The following is a 21,519-nucleotide window of genomic DNA, read 5'->3' as shown; positions in this document are numbered from 1 at the left end:
TAAATAAGATCTCTGATATGAGGGTAATCCCAAAAATAAGGTCTCCTACTTTTTATAAATACAGAACTCTGTTCGTGTGGCTGTTTGTCACAATATTGTGAAGAGTGTTTCCTGTGCTCGCATATCAACGTGAGCAAACTGCGCTGAGGCACTCAGTCTTGGCTTGGCAGCCGTTGAGAATGGAGCTCCAGTTGGATGTTACCGACAAGTGCGAAGTGCGCGCTGTTATTCAGTTTTTGAACGCAAAATGTACCACCGGTTGGACTGAAATTCATGATGAACAAACAAAGGAGCTGGAGACCATCAATTTCTGTCGAGACAGTCGTGAAGGTTGAGCAAATCATGCGCGAAGATTGGTAGATCACCCTGGATGATCTCTGCACTTTGGTTCCTGAGGTTTCCTGAAGCGCCGCTCACAACTTCCTGAACAGCATGGCAGCAGGCTGGTATGACATGGGTATACAAAAACTGTCACAGCGTCTACAAAACTGCATCGACCAAAATGGTGATTATGTGTAAAAATAGCTAAATGTTCAAGCTGTAAAATGATGTAAACCATTGTAGAAATAAACAGGTCTATGTAATTATAAAAAAATAGGAGACCTTATTTTTGGGATTACCTTCATATGAAAAGTATGACAAGAATGAATCCTCGTTTGTATAAGTGAGAAGAATGACAAGAAAGTATTCATAAAACAGAGATAAAGACCAAGTTAGAAATGAATAAGGTGGATAAAACTATGTGTATAAATTAGCTTGAATAATGGAGAAACATGATGTGGACGAAGGAGGATAAGTATGAAGAAAACAGAATTGACCATCCAGGGTAAAGAGAAGCAAAGTGTGACTAGGAGATAATGGTAAAGCTTGATATTTAATGATTTTAAAGTATGAGATATGAAAAAAAAAAAAAAAAGAATATACAGTAGTATTTGCTGAAAAGAGAAAATTCTAGAAATACGAAGCATGTTTTTAAAGTAAGTACTGTTTTTAAACATGGCTATTTTTTTTTTCTATTGGCTTTACGTCGCACCGACACAGATATGTCTTTTGGCGACGATGGGACAGGGAAGGGCTAGGACTGGGAAGGAAGCGGCCGTGGCCTTAATTAAGGTACAGCCGCAGCATTTGCCTGGTGTGAAAATGGGAAACCACGGAAAACCATCTTCAGGGCTGCCGACAGTGGGATTCGAACCTACTATCTCCCGAATACTGGACACTGGCCGCACTTAAGCGACTGCAGCTATCGAGCTCGGTAAACATGGCTATTGCAGCACTTCAATCGTCATTCAGAGTATGCGCGTTCAGTACATATATCTGTAGACTAGCCACAAACGCCATTATGGAAGCATTCACCCATATTTATGTTTCTTTATGCATATTGAAAATGCCTCTGACAGTTAACGGTCCTTTACAAAGGAAAATTTCATATGTCCTCCTATTCAGTATATAACACAACTCCACCATTAGATGGAGTATTATTAGTCAAACATGTTTCGACTCGTTTGAGGCATCTTCAGTGAAAAAAGGGGGTTAAAGTTATTTACATAATAGAAGCTAAAAATGTGTTGAAAACATAATGAAGGAATCAAATGAAAAACAAGAGAGACATGACAGAAATAAAAAACAATTCAATATATACACATTTCCATCATTAGATGCAGTAATAATCAACTCGTTTGAGACATCTTCAGAGAAAAAAGTTAACATTTTTACATAAGTGAAGCTAAAAAGTGTGTTAAAACCTGTGAAGAAAAGAATGAAAACAAATGAGATAAGATGTAAACACTTTTTAGCTTCAATTATACAAAAATTTCAACTTTTTTCACTGAAGATGTCTCAAACGGGTTGATTGATGGAAGTGTGTATATATTGAATTGTTTTTTATTTCCATCATCTATTTTGTTTCTCATTTGTTTCCTTCATTATGTTTTTAACACATTTTTAGCTTCTATTATGTAAATAACTTTAACCCCCTTTTTTTCACCGAAGATGGTTCAAATGAGTCAAAACATGTTTGACTATTAATACTCCATCTAATGATGGAGTTTTGTTATGTATTGAATAGGACATATTAAATTTTCCTTTGTAAAGTGAAAACCATCAATACGGAATGACTCTAATATCTTGTAATAATTAACGGTCCTGCCGAGTGTGAAGTACACACTGTGATTCGATTTTTAAATGGAGAAGGTGTGAAAGCTGTTGAAATTCACCGGCAGACTAATGAAATGTATGGAGAACACACTATGAGCGAAGGAATGGTAAGAAAATGGGTTAGAGCATTTAAAGAAAGCCGCACGATGAGAAGCATATTGGACGACTGTCTGTCAGTACTGAAGACTTGCTGCAATAAGTTGATGCAAAGGTTTGAGAAAACAGATGCTTTACGATTTCATCATTAAGTTATGAGTTGCCTGAAATTTCAAGGAGTGTTCTTTATGAAATTGTGTCAGGATGCTTAAATTACCGGAAGTTGTGCTCGTGCAATCCAAAACAAATGGCTCATCAGTTCATTTGGTTGGGGACAGTTTGAGCATGCTTCGTAAAGTCGTGACCTAGTGACTACCACTTGTTCCTGCACTTGAAAAAGCATTTAGGAAGTCAACGTTACGACGATAGTGATAACCTAAAAACGACCGCGCGGCAGTGGCTGGCGCATCAGGCAGCAGATTTCTATGAGGATGGAATTCAGAAACTGGTTTCACGATATGACAAGTGCCTTAATATGCCTGGAACTTACGTAGATAAATAGTATAATGTACAGGCTTACATTTAAAAAATGACATTCCTTTTTTCTATATCAAAATGGTATTTACTTAAAAAACACACCTTGTTGGGATGTAAGTCGTGGCAATATTACTTTTTTTTTTTTTTTTTGACATAAATGCAGGATCTACCAGAAATGGAATTATACAGATGGGAGTGCGGAGTGTAAGGTGCTCTGCAATGTATGAATAATGTCTAGTAGGTTTACCAGGTGTAGGATATAAAGTGAGGAATCTGTCAGCCATAAAATCCTTGTGCTATATAATGTTTATTCTCAGAGAGTACAGTAACATTTATGGTAAACCCTTAAAATTGTCCCCCAAATTATCCACAACACATTGCCAATGATGCAGGAGACGTTGGAAACATTAATACAAGAACAAGTTTCATTCCATTTTGGAACATCTTCAGCTTAAAGAAACGTACATTAAGTACAAATATTGGCACATATAAAATAATGAGAACACTAAAGGTGACAATGTTTCACATCTTTGACGATGTCCTTTTGTGTCCCCAACAGTCTCCCACATAATGGTTCTATCACTTTGGGGATGAGGTCAAAATCTCATGGAGACAGGTGCAGTGAGTATGGTGGGTGTTCCAGTACTTTCCACCCCCCAACGCTGAAGTTGCCTCATTACACCCATTCTCCCACTGCAGTCTCATCACCTTGTGCGTACCTGTCCACTAGTGATGGGACATTCGATTCATTTTACTGAATCGATTCATTTGATTCCGTTCACGTTACTGAATCGATACAGTGATCCGATTCACGGCTCATTGGTCACCGCTCCTACTGCATCTGTGTAGTATGTGCTGGTAAGACAGCAGCAACAGCATTCAGTGCTCGCAGCTGCCATCTGGTCTTCATACTATGAACTCCTTTCTTAGAAAAAATGCTAGTTACTCTAATACATCGAAGGTTTCCGGCGACGCAGGGTGGGAAAGGTTAGGAAGGTAGCAGCCATGGCCTGAATTAAGGTACAGTCCCAGCATTTCCTGGTGTGAAAATGGGGAAACTACGGAAAAACCATCTTAACGGCTGCCGACGTTGGGATTCGAACCCACCATCCCCCGAATGCAAGCGCATAGCCACGCGATATTAACCGAACGACAACTCGCTCAGTCTTTTTTTAAAAAGTATTTTTCCATCAGCTGAGGATTTTTTAAATCGTCATATTTTGTATAGGCTACCCGAGATGTACAGTAGCCCGCTGATTTTCTGATTCAACATACTGTTATTGCGTCTGTCCACATATGATTGAAGTCTTGTGCACCGATGTGACATATGAACTGAGAAAATACTGAGCCGTTCTTCCCAATATAAAACAGGTACTTTTGAGTGGTCATGACTCATGAGCATGGCTCATAGTCATAGGGCAGGCTAGAGTCGAGTTTAATTGTCAAATGTCAACTAAGTTATAATACTAAGATTCATTAAACTAATAAATAGTATAACCTAATAGCCTACCTACTTACTAGCTACTTCAGAATTATGTTGTGACTACCTTTTTCATCATCATCATCATCTGTTTACCCTCCAGGTTCGGTTTTTCCCTCGGACTTAGCGAGGGATCCCACCTCTACCGCCTCAAGGGCAGTGTCCTGGAGCTTCAGACTCTTGGTCGGGGGATACAACTGGGGAGTATGACCAGTACCTCGCCCAGGCGGCCTCACCTGCTATGCTGAACAGGGGCCTCGTGGAGGGATGGGAAGATTGGAAGGGATAGTCAAGGAAGAGGGAAGGAAGGGGCCGTGGCCTCAAGTTAGGTACCATCCCGGCATTCGCCTGGAGGAGAAGTGGGAAACCACGGAAAACCACTTCCAGGATGGCTGAGGTGGGAATCGAACCCACCTCTACTCAGTTGACCTCCCGAGGCTGAGTGGACCCCGTCCCAGCCCTCGTACCACTTTTCAAATTTCGTGGCAGAGCCGGGAATCGAACCCGGGCCTCCGGGGGTGGCAGCTAATCACGCTAACCACTACACCACAGAGGCGGACGACTACCTTTTTAACACTGCAAATAAATCCATCTATTATTTAAACCTCCCTGTAAGAAGAGGACAGTGAATGCAAATGGGTATTATTTTCAAATGAGCTGAGCTGGAGAGTCCATTATAGCATACGATTCTTTCAGTCTAGCATGGCTCACTGTATGTCTCGCTGCAGCGGAAGCTCGGCTCTCCGCGTGTCCAGTGAGCCAATAAGGAGCCGTGTGTATCATGTGTCTCACTGAGCCACGTTCGTTCACGATTCTTTCGATGTGCCATGATTCACTGTATGCCTCGCTGCAGCGGAAGCTCGGCTCTCCGCGTGTCCAGTGAGCCGATAAGGAGCCGTGTGTATCATGTGTCTCACTGAGCCGCGCTCGTTCACGATTCTTTCGATGTGCCATGATACACTGTCTCGCTGCAGCGGAAGCTCGGCTCCCCGTCAACGTCCAGTGAGTGCGCCACTCAGCACTGTCCGCTGGGATTAAGCTGAATCGTGTGCCGTGAGCTCGCCTTTCCTGTGAATCGATTCACTCGGACACTTGAATGAATCGATACACTGCTTCGAATCATGCATTCAGTAGCCAACACTACTGTCCACCACACCACCATCTCATACTGTGTCCATGTATTATGAGTATAATGTTCTTCAGAACATAGGACAATTTTATGGTAGCATCATGCAAATGTGAGTGAAATAAAAATAGTTGCCATGACTTATGCCTCAACCCTCATAGTTTTTCCCAGGGATGTGTAGAATGAAGAAGGAAAAATTGTAACAGTTTATAGTGGAAATACATGTGTGTATGTTTAATGAAACAGTTCATAATTACTTCTTTTAGAGAAAACATTTAGTTGACAACAATAATTCAGAACCAGAATCATAGTTCTTGGAAATTAATTATTAAGGTATGAAACATCATGTAATGACCTAGTATCCTGAATTACTTGTCACCTTCAGCAGGGGAACACTAACAACAATAAAACCATATACTTGTCCCTGTGCATTTGTATCATGAGTCTACAGATTGATTTGATGCTGCTTTCAATATTCTTCATCGTAAGACTCCATCTCTATGTTAACTACAGTCAACCCCCAATACAGTGCCTCCCGGTAATAAGCCACCCTTGCATTGTGCGAAGAAGTACTTACAAACAGATCTGCTTGTATGCTAAATACATGAGAAACCTCATTACTGTGCCTATTTACTTAGTTAAATGTAACAAATATTTACTTAGTGCCAACATACAGTAAGGTCATGTTATGTAAATGTTTCAAAATATGGCCAGTGAGATTTCCTGGAATTGCTATAGAACTGACAACAGTGGCTATCACGGGCAGCTATAGTGCTCAGAACCACCTCTTCTACCAAGGGCAGCAGAGTAAGCCTTCTGCTCCAAGCTTCGGACTTCCTGAATTCCTGTTCGCTAAGGTCAAAAGATTTTTCCCACCTACCAATACTTATTTTATTTTTATAGCTAGTTTTTATGCATATCCAAACATGTATCAGCTTAAATTCTAGCTAAACATTACAAGAACAAGCTTCATTCCATTTTGGAACATCTTCAGCTTAAAAAACGTACATTAAGTACAAATATTGGCACATATAAAATAATGAGAAAACTAAAGGTGATAATGAAGTTAAAATGCTCTTCCTTAGAAAATTAAAATACTGAACGCGTCATTGCCGTTATTGATAATATAGTTTGTTGTGGCATTAGTCTTTAAAGGGAAAGAGGTTGTATGGTTGTTATAGTTTAAAATTCAAAACTTGGTACACATTATAAGTTAATGGAATGTACATTGTATAATATAAACAACATTTTTATATTTAGAAGAATGGTTATTTCACTAGATGGAAAGCTGCATCAGTTGCTGACAGATCCCTCCAAGGTTGCCGCCATAAGATTTTAGGGAAGCTTTTTTAATAATAACCACAAGATAGTAATCAGCTTCAGAGGATCCTGTAATAAACAGAATTCAAGAGACCATTTTCATAAAATTAAATCAAATGACAATACTCACCTTGGAAAAGAGCACCTGAAGAGAAGTTTTTTAATTAAAATGGAACAATGAAAAGAAAAATTTCTTCTTCAAAAACGTTTTAAATAATAAACAACTAGGAAACATACACATCATGGATGAACAAAAGTGCTGGATTCTAAAAAAATTTTAACATCTGTTATAGTGAATGGAAATTGTTTTAAAGTATGTTAAAACATAAGAGATCCATTTACCTTCCCATTTCACTGCCCCATTCAGCCCTCCTCACAGATTTTAATTAATTGTATCTTTTTAAATTAATATTGTTTTTAAGCATAACAAGGTACTTTTCAAGATGTTTTTAAAAAAGAAGAACAATTCTTTGTAATTTCACCTATGCAATATAATGTAGTTGAAGTCTGACTCGTTGGCTGAATGGTCAGCGTACTGGCCTTTGGTTCAGAGGGTCCCGGATTCGATTCCCGGCCTGGTCGGGGATTTTAACCTTCATTGGTTAATTCCATTGGCTCGGGGGCTGGGTGTTTGTGCTGTCCCTAACATCCCTGCAACTCACACACCACACATAACACTATCCTCCACCACAATAACACGCAGTTACCTTCACATGGCAGATGCCGCCCACCCTCATCGGAGGGTCTGCCTTACAAGGGCTGCACTCGGCTAGATATAGCCACACGAAATTAAAAAATTAATGTAGTTGAAGATGTTCCCAAGGAACGAAACATGTACTATAAATAATTAATTTGCTTAAAGCAAATATATAGTATCAAACAGGTGAAAATTGACTTTTATTGATTTAATGTAAATATGATCTGATATGGGAAATGAAGATGATTTCTTGCAATTACATGCTACTTCCATGGTAATGTTTAATTAAACCAGGTTAACTCTGTCAGTGGGGGCATACAATACATCCACAGTATCCCTACCTGTAATAAGAGAAGATTCTAGAGGCTCTCAACCAGTGAACCCCTAGCTGAGTCCAGCATACTAACAATACCCTTCAGTTTCCCTACATGATCTCCCTTGGTAAACTTTTGTTCTCTTCCAAACATAACAGTATTAGTTTTGTAAGACATACGAAGCCTTATATTTTCACACCTTTCATGGCTCTATCCTTCTCTTGCTGATGCCTTCATTTTTCAAAAGATCAGAACTCCATTTTTTCCTCTGAGTAGTAATAAGAAGGGATGGTTGCCTAGTTGTATTTATCCTAAAAAATATAATCACTACCACTGTAATTAATCCAGATGATCTTCTGGAATTCTCAACCTCCAGTAATCCTCCCATTAGTATAATATTTAACTTTGAGTGTTTTAAGATTTACCTTTTATATTCTAGTAAGGTCAAATTTTTCGAAACTACCAGTTGAAAATGCTGCACACATTAGAATGGAAGAGAGAAAGAAAGACCTTTAGCTGCCAAGTTGATTAGATACAACAGAACAACCCAATGAAAATAATGCCTAAAAGTTAATCAAGGAATTGGCTTTATTGATACAGAAGACAAGAATTAGTAAATCTATGATAATAATAATAATAATAATAATAATAATAATAATAATAATAATAATAATAATAATAATAATAATAATAATAATAATAATAATAATAATAATAACAACAACAACAACAACAGCAGCAGCAGCAGCAATAATAATAATGGCGTGTGACTTACGGAGAGGCCTGTTGCAGGTCTTTCGAGTTGACACTGTATATTATAGATAAGAAAGGTTCCACCTTATCAATACAAGTTTTATTTATATAAGATCCTACTTACAGTACCGGTTTCGACCTTTTATACAGTCATCCTCAGCTGTACATTAGTACCTTCACATAAGTCAAAGTTGGTTAATATGCCTTGCCTAGTAGAAAAGGCATAATAATGGAATGTGTCCAACATTCGAATTGGGCATGTTTCAAAGTAAAAGCTGGCTATATGTACAATCTAAAAATGAGTGTGGGTGTATCTATTAGGCCTAAAATTTGTATAGATTAACTTGTTTTAAAAGTACAGGTACATAAACACTTTAAAATATATAGTACATATTAAAATCAATATTAAAATATATAGTTCATGTTAAAATCCGTTATAATGACTAGGAACACTTCATTAAAATGAGTTTAACATCTTGCGTTTGTTGATTTTCTTATTTTTGTCCAATATAAATGGAGAATGTCCATGCTTGTATTCATAGGCGGTGCTCTCTTGGGGTTTTGCTATATTTTAGGCTTATCCACTAGTATGATTAATAGATTCTTCAGTTATTGATGACAAGTCTAGTGTGTAACCAGAGGTAGATATGTGCAGCTGTGATTGAATGTTGCCTTATAGTATTAAAATACAGTATGTTTTTGTGCATAAGTGTCAATTGCAGAATGGTGGCTCTTTTCTCATCTATAATTGCTAATGTATGTCTGTAAGAAATGAAAAATGGAGTTAGAGATTTATAATCTGAAGAATGCCTGCTTGTATGTGTGTTTCTGTAATGAATACTTACTTTTGCTGTCGTGGTTGGGTTGCGTTAAGATTTGGCTGCTTGGCGTGTACTGTATCGTGTTCTCTTGGTGCTAGTGTCCGCTGCTGTGAGGGGAATGGAAGGGTGGGTGAGGAGAGTTGTTGTTGCAGGAGTAGGGGTGGAGTTGGGCGTGTCGGTCGTCTGCGCTGTGGCGCGTGTTGAACATTGTTTATTGATTATTTTAAGATAGTAGTTTTTTAAAGCGGGGATAACTTTGTTAAATATAGTGTTGATTTTTTTCTGTAATTTCATTTACGTTATAATTAGGATTGGTGTATTGATCTAGTGAAATGTACAGTTCTTCTGTTATATTGAGTAAGGGGCCTGTAGGGTTTATATTTAGTATTTTCATGTCGTTTGCAATGTTCGTGAAATTGTGTTTGTATTGGTCAATGTGTTGGCCTATTGCGGAAAAATGATTGTGTTTTACGGCATTAATATGTTCATTATATCTGATTGCGAAGTTCCTACCGGTACGTCCCATGTAGCTTGTTTCACAGTTGTTGCATCTGATACAGTATATTCCTGAATGATAATACTTGTTAGTATTATTGATTGTCTTGGTGTTATGTAAGACTATCTACCAACAACAAGGCCTACCAATGGGGTCTCCTGCTTCCAGTATACTTTGCTGAAATTTACATAGACAATCTACAACATACATTCATTAACAAAATAGACGGTATATTCTTCTGGTGCAGATTTGTCGATGACATTTTTGTCGCCATTGAAAATAGACACACCAGCGAAAACATCTTATTGAAAAGACTGAACACAATAGACCCATGTATAAAATTCACAAAAGAAACCGAAAACAACCATAAACTAAATTATCTTGATTTGGCAATAACCAGGCATGAAAACCACTTATCATTCAAAATATATCGAAAACCCACACACACAATGAACACGATCAAAATAGACTCCATCCATCCCAATACTCATAAAAAAGCAGTGTATTATAGTATGATCTATAGGGCTTTCAACATACCATTATCAAAAACTGACTTAAATGAAGAAATATGATTAATTCATGAAATAGCTAAAAACATAAGAAAGAAATGGTCAATACAATCATTCAAAAAATCAAATCTCAACCAAAAACCAGATTGACAAAATAGACAAACCTAAAAAAGACTATGCATTATTCACCTTCAACAACACACACATATATCCATTAACTAACATACTTAAAAAACACAAAAGTAGCCTTCAAGACTATGCACAATAGTATTAACATCTTACAGAACACCAAGACAATCAATAATACTAACAAGTACTATCATTCAGGAATATACCGTATCAGATACAACAACTGTGAAACAAGCTACATAGGATGTACCGGTAGGAACTTTGCAGTCAGATACAATGAACATATTAATGCCGTAAAACACAATCATTTTTCTGCAATAGGCCAACACATTGACGAATACAAATACAATTTTACGAACATTGCAAACGACATGAAAATACCAAATATAAACCCTAAAGGCCCCTTACTCAATATAACAGAAAAATGAAATGAAATGGCGTATGGCTTTTAGTGCCGGGAGTGTCCGAGGACATGTTCGGCTTGCCTGGTGTAGGTCTTTCTATTTGACTCCCGTAGACGACCTGCGCGTCATGATGAGGATGAAATGATGATGAAGATGACACATACACCCAGCCCCCGTGCCAGAGAAATTAACCAATGATGGTTAAAATTCCAGACCTTGCCGGAATCGAACCCAGGACCCCTGTGACCAAAGGCTAGCACGCTAACCATTTAGCCATGGAGCCGGGCAATATAACAGAAGAACTGTACATATCACTAGATCAATACATCAATCCTAATTATAACGTAAATGAAATTACAGAAAAAACCAACACCATATTTAACAAAGTTATCCCCACTTTAAAAAACCACTATCTTAAAATAATCAATAAACAGCGCAGACGACCGACACGCCCAACTCCACCCCTACTCCTACGACAACAACTCTCCTCACCCATCCCTTCATTCCCCTCACAGCAGTGGACACTAGCACCAAGAGAACACGATACAGTACACGCCAGGCAGCCAAATCTTAACGCAACCCAACCACGACAGCAATAGTAAGTATACATTATGGAAACACACATACAAGCAGGCATTCTTCAGATTATAAATTCCTAACTCCATTTTTCATTTCTTACAGACATACATCAGCAATTATAGACAAGAAAAGAGCCACCATTTTGCAATTGACACCTATGCACAAAAGCAGACTGTATTTTAATACTTTAAGGCAACATTCAATCACAGCTGCACATATCTACCTATGGTTACACATTAGACTTGTCATCAATAACAGAAGAATCTATTAATCATACTAGTGAATAAGACTAACATATAGCAGAACCCCAAGAGAGCACCGCCTATGAAAACAAGACGGACATCCTCCATTTATATTGGATGAAAATAAGAAAATCGACAAATGCAAGATGTTAAACTCATTTTAATGAAGTGTTCCTAGTTATTATAATGGATTTTAACATGAACTGTATATTTTAATATGTGATTTTAATATGTACTATATATTTTAAAGTGTTTATGTACCTGTACTTTTAAAACAAGTTAATCTACACGAATTTTAGGCCTAATAGATACACCCACACTCATTTTTAGATTGTACATATAGCCAGCTTTTACTTTGAAACATGCCCAATTCGAATGTTGGACACATTCCATTATTATGCCTTTTCTACTAGGCAAGGCATATTAACCAACTTTGACTTATGTGAAGGTACTAATGCACAGCTGAGGATGACTGTATAAAAAGTCGAAACCGGTACTGTAAGTAGGATCTTATATAAATAAAACTTGTATTGATAAGGTGGAACCTTTCTTATCTATAATATACGAGAACTATCAAAACGGAAAATGAAACTAATAAATCAAGATTGACGCTATATAGGTGACCTGTGCGTCTATGAGGATTTCTAATGTTTAAGACAACACACACCCCCAGCCCTGGAGACGTAGGAATTAACCTATTAAGGTTAAAGTCCCCGATCCTGCCAGGAATTGAAACTGGGATCCCCTGGCCCAAAGGCCAGCAAGCTAACCACTTAGCCATGGATCTGGATATACTGAAAATAAAGAACTCTTTTTATATGAAGTAAACAAAGACTGTAAAATGAACTGGAACAGTTATCTTTTGACAGTGTTTGGAAATAACTAACAACTTCCAGAATATTAGAAATACTAATACCTTGTATTTTAATTACTATTTAAGAAGGTAAAATACAGAAATTCTTACTTACCAATCTCTCAGTCTGAAAGTGGCACCAAGGGATTTTGCTTTTCTTAGTAGAAAATGAAAAGAGTTTCTTTGATTCTGCTACTGACCCTCTACAAATGGGAGTCCATAAATATAATTTTGTATTATAAGTATAGAGTACCATAAGAAAAAAGTAAATAGGCACAATCTTCAAACAAACAAACAAACAAACAAACAAACAAACAAACAACAAACAAACAAACAAACAAACAAACAAACAAACTAAGTAATGTTAAAAGCACCAAAATCACGGTGATTTCAGAAGGTCATAATGAAATAATGAACTTTTTGTTGAACGACCTCTCATTCTGCGCAATACATGTAAATTAGGAGCAAACTTCGCTTTCAGTCTTATTGACTAGAGAAAGAAGAGTACCAAAATATTTTAATACAATACAGATGCTTGCATATTTTTTCTTATGCTTAAGTCATCACTTAGCAGTAATCAATATGAAATATAGTACAAAGAACCTTCTTGTTATTCGAATCTTTTTATTTATTTCCATCAAATTGCTGACTTAGAAATGTCACCTTAAATATGACAACCATAGTGGAAAGCTATTTGGAGAAATACTTACCAACAATTACAGAACTGATTTAGAGAACTTGATTCCAAACAGGCATATCCAGTCATTAAAGCAGGTTCAGTTGGAGCATACTGGTGCATCTACAGACTTCAAGAGTCATTTACTCATCTGGACAAACAAAAATCATACAATCATAATGAACTGCCAACTCAGCTTCAATGATAGACAACATCTGTATTAAGTTTCCATTGTTCTAAAACACAAGTATTCAATATAAATAATTTAGGTTTATCAGGTTATCATGCACAAATTTTGCAGTTTGAAATTGGGAATGTAAAGCACTCAACCAAAATTAAGCACAAACAATTCACTTGTATTTTTTCTCCAGTTCCAGTAGTTTCATTCGCATCTTAAAGCTGAGATCTGGCCTAGAATAACATTTGATCATAGTATTGACATTAAGAATAGGACTTTTTTAAACATTTTTTAAACCATTTCAAATACATTTTCAAAAACCTCAAAGTAAATAATGAAGTTACACAAAAGCCATGGATCATAAAATCTATACAGATGTCAAAAATGTAAATTACTAAAAAGAATAGCTTAAAAGACTCGTGAACTGGAATTTTGCAAGTATGTTGAAGACTACAAATCAATCTATAAAAGAATTCTTAGAACGACTATGACAGTGCACAATAACAATGAAATTGAAGAGTGGTCCAATAAATCACAAACCATATGGAATGTAATTATCGAGAAGCCAACAGACATGCAGTTATAAATAAGGTTGTTACCATAAAAGCTCAGTTAAGAAAGCTACCAGGAGTGAATATATATATGTCTGAGAAACAGATAGAGAGCAAGGATTTACTATATAAGACCACGTGGATGAATATATTGTTACCATAAAAAGTGATCAGAGAACACTCATGAATGACCCTCAGCTCTTGGCTAATTATACGAGGGTTGGGGCAAAAGTCATGGCAACTATTTTTTTTTTCTTTAAGATACCAGTCCGGTTGGAAAATGTAACATATACAGACGAAAGGACAAGTTGTTAACTACATGTGTGGACAATGAATACCACTGAAATATTGTAACACACTAATTTATTACGGTAGTATACAGGGCAATGTCACCTTCTCGGTGCAAAAGAATGACAACACAGTACACATAAAGTTGACATGACAAACCTGGGCCTAAAGACCCTCAAAGTAGTCCCCTGCTACTGACACCACACGCTGCCAACGATGTGGGAGGTGCTGAATACCATCTGCCTCAGCATTTGCGGCACCATGCATGAATCGGGTCACCTGTTGGCACACAGCATTAGCAATGTTCTCTTGTGTTGCAAACCGCCTACCACGTAGTGGTTCCTTAATCTTTCGAATGAGATCAAAGTCATAGGGCGAAATGTCGCGAGAGTATGGTGGGTGCTCCAATTCTTCCCATCCCCAACGTCGCAGTAGCTGCCCTACACTCTGCTTTATGTGATTTTGCATTGTCATGCAGGGTTATTGCACTGTCCACAAGATCCAGACATTTCTCCCGAACGCCACGTCGTACCTGTTGCACCAGGAAGTCCCTGTAGTACTGTGCGGTCACTGTTCTGCCATGTGGAACAAAGTGGCAAACAATGACACCCCCTGATGTCATACGCGACGATCACCATCAATTTGACTGGGGAAGGATTCTGACGGACCTTCTCCCTCCTTGGTGATCCAGCATGTCGCCACTCCGCGGACAGACATTTCAGTTCTGGTTCATATGCCCTGGCCCAAAATTCATCGATGGCGATTATTTATGACAAGAAATGATCGCTGTCCTGTTGCCAGCGTGCAAGGTGGTTGGAGCATATTGCAGAGCGCACCCACCTTTGAACTTCTGTCAGTCCATGCAGTACCCACCGCGATGCGATTTTGCGCAGTTGCAGCTCATTACGCAATATCTTGTGGATGATGCGTTTCTCAATGCCACTTGCCCTCTCTAACTCCAGTAGCGTCCATCGTCTGTCTTCATCCAGGAGCTGCTCGATGACGGGACGTGCCACATCCGTGTGCACACTGACAGGTCGTCCCGAACGTTGCTCATCATTGGTTGACACACGTCCCTTCTGAAACTTTCCTACCCACCGTGCTACTGTATGGTATGGTAGGGCATTATTCCCAAGGGCTTCCACTAATTCACTATGACATTCCATTGCATTTATAATTATAATTTATAATTGTATTGAATAGGTGGACACAGTAAATTTTATTCATGAAAGAATTTTACTTATTGTTATCTTCAATACGGAACAAAATGAGATTAGTTACTTGTAATATATGAATGTTCCGTGAAAGATTGGCTCTTTACATATTTAAACAAATATAATTTGCTACATAATGCATAACACGGGCTCAGAGCTGATGGAAGTACCTTGTCTGCTTTATCACTAAGCTGAGGACATTTGGACTCATGATCTAGGCAGCTTAAATAGGCTCTAAAATTAGACATACAAGAATTTGTGGAAATCTTATAATATATATAATTAACTATTTAAAATTTAAATTACCACGACCGAGCTCGATAGCTGCAGTCGCTTAAGTGCGGTCAGTATCCAGTAATCGGGAGATCGTGGGTTCGAGCCCCACTGTCGGCAGCCCTGAAGATGGTTTTCTGTGGTTTCCCATTTTCACACCAGTCAAATGCCGGGGCTGTACCTTAATTAAGGCCATGGCCGCTTCCTTCCACTTCCTAGGCCTTTCCCATCCCATCGTCGCCATAAGACATATCTGTGTCGGTGCGACGTAAAACAAATAGAAAAAATAAAAAAATAAAAAATAAATTACCACGAGAGGAAATGCAGGTTTTACTGTATTTGAAAGTGTCAATTTGTTACTGACTTCAATTTTGTGAAAATAGAATGAAACTGCACTGAAACAACTTACCCTCCAGCTACATTACAGTTTACTACAGAATATTTTTCAAAGTTTCCTGATGGTAAATTAATGGTATGTTTCAGTCAGGATTTTTTTTTTTTACAAGTTGCTTTACGTTGCACCACCTTGTCTTATGGTGATAATGGGATAGGAAAGGGCTAGGAGTGGGAAGGAAGTGGCTGTGGCCTTAATTTAGATACAGCCGGAGCATTTGTCTGGTGTGAAAATGGGAAACCACGGAAAACCATTTTCAGAGCTGCCGACAGTGCTGTTCGAACTCACCATCTCCTGAATACAAGCTCACAGCTGTGAGCCCATAACCACACGGCCAAATCCCTCGGCAGTATATTTCTAAACTAACACAATGTCCTCTCAACCTCACAGGATGACAGGGCAATACTTAAACAAAGTTATTTCCACTGGTGACAGCTCTAATGCCATGGGTGAAGAAGTTCCACAGAAAACATCATTTATTTGTTTTATATCTTCCCAACAAGAATGAATTTGCAGAACATTCTTAAATTTGGTCCTGAATGCTTTGTCAATAGCTCCAGGAATTTCAGGCCAATTTCTATATCAGCACGGCATCATGTTTTCCCTATTCATCGTGGAAAGTTGCCATTTGGTTATATGACTGTGGGTCAGGCACTGATTAGGTATTGCAGAACGGTACCATATCATCTGTTGTCTGTTCTAAAAATCATAAGGGGCCTATATCTCTCTGCCAACTAACATGATACATCAAAGGCAAAATGTAAAATAAAAATAAGAAAAATGATGTTAAAAAGAGCATTTTTAGGTGCTTAAATAGGAATTTATCACAAAATAGGCACTAACAGTCAAAATAGGCATTTATGACTAACAAATTCTTTTTATTCTTCATAATTTGACCTAAAATGTATTTTTAAATTTACTCTGCTTGTTTATCAGTTATATGAACAAATAGGCATTTTAATAAACATCCTCAGCTTATTTATCACATTTTACACAGTTGTAATGTTGAAATTGTATCAGAACTACTTAGAACACTTAAAAGCATTTGGTACTCTGGAAATCATGAAATTTTGCATAAATTATATTAGATTTGGTTAAGAGGAATTGTTAATGACTGTTTAAGATCATACCTGGATAAAGAATCATAGTTTGTTGAAGGTGAAGAATGCAGACTTAGTGTTCCATAAGGTAGTATTATGTGGCCTATTCTTTTCTTAATACACATCAAGCATCTTCCTGAAACTATAATTTTGACCATATTGGTCACTGTAGATCTGTACTGACTGTCTTCCTTACAATATTCAATTAGAAACCACAGTTCTGTATGGTGCTCCGGCAAACCATAGAGAGGCACAGGGAGAAAAATAAAAGGTTACACATAGTCTTTATAGACTTAGAGGAGGCCTATGATAGAGTCCCACGTCAGGAAGTCTGGAGATGTTTGAGGACCAGGCAGTACCGGAAAAGTTTGTGAGAATTATCCAGGATAAGTATGAGGGAGCTAGAACGAGAGTAAGAAGCAGTGTAGGGTTGACTTGATGGATACCAGTTGGAGTTGGGTTGCATCAGGGGTCCTCACTGAGTCCATACATATTCAACCTTGTGATTGATGTCTTATCTGATGGTGTACGAACTAAAGCACCGTGGTGCATGATGTTTGCTGATGATATCGTTTTGTGTAGCACCAGTAGGATAGAATTGGAAGGAAGGCTGGAAAGCTTGAGAAAATCCTTGGAAGACAGAGGCCTAAAAATTAATAGAAAGAAAAACCGAATACCTGTGCTCGGAGGACAGGGGAATGAATTATTAGAGATGGATGGTACATAATTGAAAACAGTGAATGGCTTCATATATTTAGGATCTTTTGTGTCTAAGGATGGCAACCTAAACATGGAAACTAACCACAGAGTGCAGTCTGCCTGGATGAACTGGAAAAGAATGTCTGGCATCCTGTGTGACAAAAGACTTGGCATAAGGGTTAAAGGAAAAGCCTACAAGACAGCAGTGAGGCCAGCTATGTTGTATGGTGCAGAGTCTTGGGCAAGAACGTCCGGCTTCATGGCTAAATGGTTAGCGTGTTGGCCTTTGGTCACAGGGGTCCCAGGTTCGATTCCCGGCAGGGTCGGAAATTTTAACCATCATTGGTTAATTTCTCTGGCAAGGAGGCTGGGTGTATGTGTTGTCTTCATCATCATTTCATCCTCATTACGACATGCAGGTCACCCACGGGTGTCAAATCAAAAGACCTGCAGCTGGCGAGCCGTACTTGTCCTCGGACACTCCCGGCACTAAAAGCTATACACCATTTCATTTCATTTGGGCAACAACAAAGGCACAATGTAATAAATTAGATGTTGCAGAGATGAAGATGCTAATATAGATGAGTGGTGGCACTACAATGGACCACATCAATAATGAGAAAATCAGAGGAACAGTTAAAGTGACAGAAGTATCGAAGAAAATACAGGAGAGAAGACTGCTATGGTATGGACACATTATGCGAAGGGGTGAAAGGTATGTACGGAGGAGAGTCATGGATATGGCTGTGGATGGGACTCGAAATAGGGGGAGACCAAGAAGGAGTTGGAGAGAGAACATACAAGAAGATATGAAAGAGAAGAAATTAGGGGAAGATGCTGTGTGAGATAGGATAAAGTGGAAAAGACTTGCCAGAAACATTGAGCCTGCTTGAAGTGGGATAAGATGAAGAAGAAGAAGTAGTTCTATATGGTGATGATACAAACATAACAGTTAATAATCCTGGAAGTTATGATAACAGAAATTACAGTAATTGCTGTCCTGTCTAGATTAATCATGGTTCAGTAAAAACAAATTAACATTGATGCTGATTCCTCCCCGTGGTGCCCCTGGATAGGTACAGGTAACTGTGTTGCCAGTACTGAACTGAACGTCAGCTTTTGGTTGCCAAACTATCACTTGTGATCTCCTGGCTAATGGTACACAAAACGAATGATACTAGCTCTTTTCAGAGCCAATCTGCAAAGCCCTTGGGAACTCTTCTGAGAGTCCTTCAAATCAACATCGAAGGAATCAGTAGATCTAAAAGTGACTACCTTTCCAAACTGGCATTGGAAAATAATGTTGATGTAATATGCATTCAGGAAACTCATGCCTCTGATCCATCTCAGCTTCGTTCAAGAGGAAACATTCCTGGATACAAGTTACTGGGAGCTACTTATCAACAGTCTTATGGAAATGCAACCTTTGTTCGAAATTCCATCGCATGCTCTTATTTAGTCTCAGCTAATTCTGATGCAGGCATTTTCAACATCACTACAAAAGTTAATGATGTATCAATCATAAATATTTATAAACCTCCAGGAATTCAGTGGCCTAACAGTGTTCTTCAAACAATCTCTCACCCATCCATCTATGTGGGTGATTTCAATAGTCATCATACTCTGTGGGGTTATAGATATAGTGACCAGTGTGCAGAAAAACTTATAGAGTGGGCAGAGCTTTGTAACATGCAACTGATTTTCAATCCAAAAGACAAACGTACATTCAAGTCAGGAAGATGGGACTCAGAAACCAATCCTGACTTGTGCTTTGCTTCATGTGATTGTCAGGGATCCAGCTTACCTGTGTTTCGTAAAGTTCTTATGAACTTTCCACATAGTCAACATCGACCTGTCCTTCTGGAAACTGGAATGCAGATTCCTATTATAAGATCTTCTCCACTCCCTCGTTGGAACTTTAGTAAAGCTAGTTGGGAGAGCTATTCAGCTGATCTTGACAGTACCATACGATGGATTCCTCCTGAGGTTAGTAACTACTCTAGGTTTGTGAAAGCTACTCTAACATGCGCTAAAAGATATATTCCCCGCGGAGTGAGAAAGGACTTTATTCCAGGGTGGGATGAGGCTTGTGAAGTACTTTATGAGGATTTCCAGGAGAGTGGTGAAAAAGATGTAGCTGACGAGCTCCTTCATAAACTAGATGAAGCTAGACGAAGCAGATGGAAGGAAACCATAGATACACTAGACTTCAGACACTCAAGTAGAAAAGCTTGGAGCCTTCTAAAGAAGCTGGGAAGAATACCTCACAGTCCCCAGCTGAAACCAGAGGTTTCACCTAATCATATTGCCAGTTGCATTGCCAGTTTGTCCAAATCCAAGCCAGACAAATTACACAAAAGGTTTATAAAAAATGAACTGTTTCATTTGAAAAAGGAGTACACTACTTCTTCCAACATTTCTGCTCCTTTTACTGAGCAAGAGCTTTTGCTTGCCTTAAATGAATTGAAAAATGGAAAATCCCCGGGTTTTGATGGTATACACCCAGAATTTTTGAAGCACTGTGGAAAAAATATAAGGAACTGGCTAGTGCAGTTTTTCTCAAACATACTCCGAACAAGTCAACTCCCTTCAGAGTTTAAACGAACTAAGATACTAGCTATCTTAAAACCTGGTAAACCAACGGATTCTGTCGAAAGCTATAGACCAATTGCCTTAATGAGTGTCTGCTTTAAGCTCTTGGAACAGCTTATCTACAATAGAATAAGTCCTCTAATTTTAAAAATCATTCCAATCGAACAGGCTGGTTTTAGACCTCAACGTAGTTGTGAAGATCAGGTGCTTGCACTGACAACACATATTGAGACAGGTTTTGAAAAGCAATTAAAGAGTGGTGCAGTGTTTATTGATCTAACAGCTGCATATGATACAGTGTGGAGAGAAGGTATTGTGTATAAGTTCTTTAAACTGACAAAGTGCAGTCAAATGTCGCGTCTGATTAACAATATGCTCTCAAACAGAATTATCCAGGTAGTCATGCATACAAATCACAGCAAAATAAAGGTACTTAACAATGGTTTACGTCAAGGATCTGTTCTCTCTCCATTACTGTTTAACTTGTATATTGCAGACATACCTGTCACGAGCTCTCATCAGTATGCTTATGCCGACAATCTGGCAATAATTAGTCAGCATGTGGATGCTAATGTGATAGAGAGAACTTTAAATGCAGATCTGGATGTTTTGTGCACATACTTCAAAACGTGGTGCTTGATACCAAGCCCTAGTAAAACGGAAACTTGCTTCTTCCATTTAAATAACCGGCAAGCGATTATCACCTTGAAAGTGTCACTTAATGGAAGTCTTCTCCCTCACAATGCCAACCCCAAATATCTTGGAGTTACTTTCGACCGAACGCTATCATACAGGAAACATCTAACCAATCTAGCAGCCAAAATTAAGGTCACGCAACAACATCATTCACAAACTTGCTGGCTCCACATGGGGAGCCTCTGCATCTACTTTGCGTACTTCAGCTATGGCGCTGGTGCTTTCCACAGCTGAGTACTGTTCTTCCGTATGGATCAACAGCTCTCATGCTAAAAAGGTGGACACGGTCCTGAATGAAACAATGCGTGTCATAAGTGGCACAGTAAAATCTACTCCTCTTTTCTGGTTGCCAGTGCTCAGCCACATAGAACCTCCTAGAATTAGAAGATTGAACAACTTGTTTAG

Source organism: Anabrus simplex, chromosome 1, assembly GCF_040414725.1.
Source record: "Anabrus simplex isolate iqAnaSimp1 chromosome 1, ASM4041472v1, whole genome shotgun sequence".
Taxonomy (NCBI): Eukaryota; Metazoa; Arthropoda; class Insecta; order Orthoptera; family Tettigoniidae; genus Anabrus; species Anabrus simplex.
Note: the sequence above shows the minus strand (reverse complement) of the source record.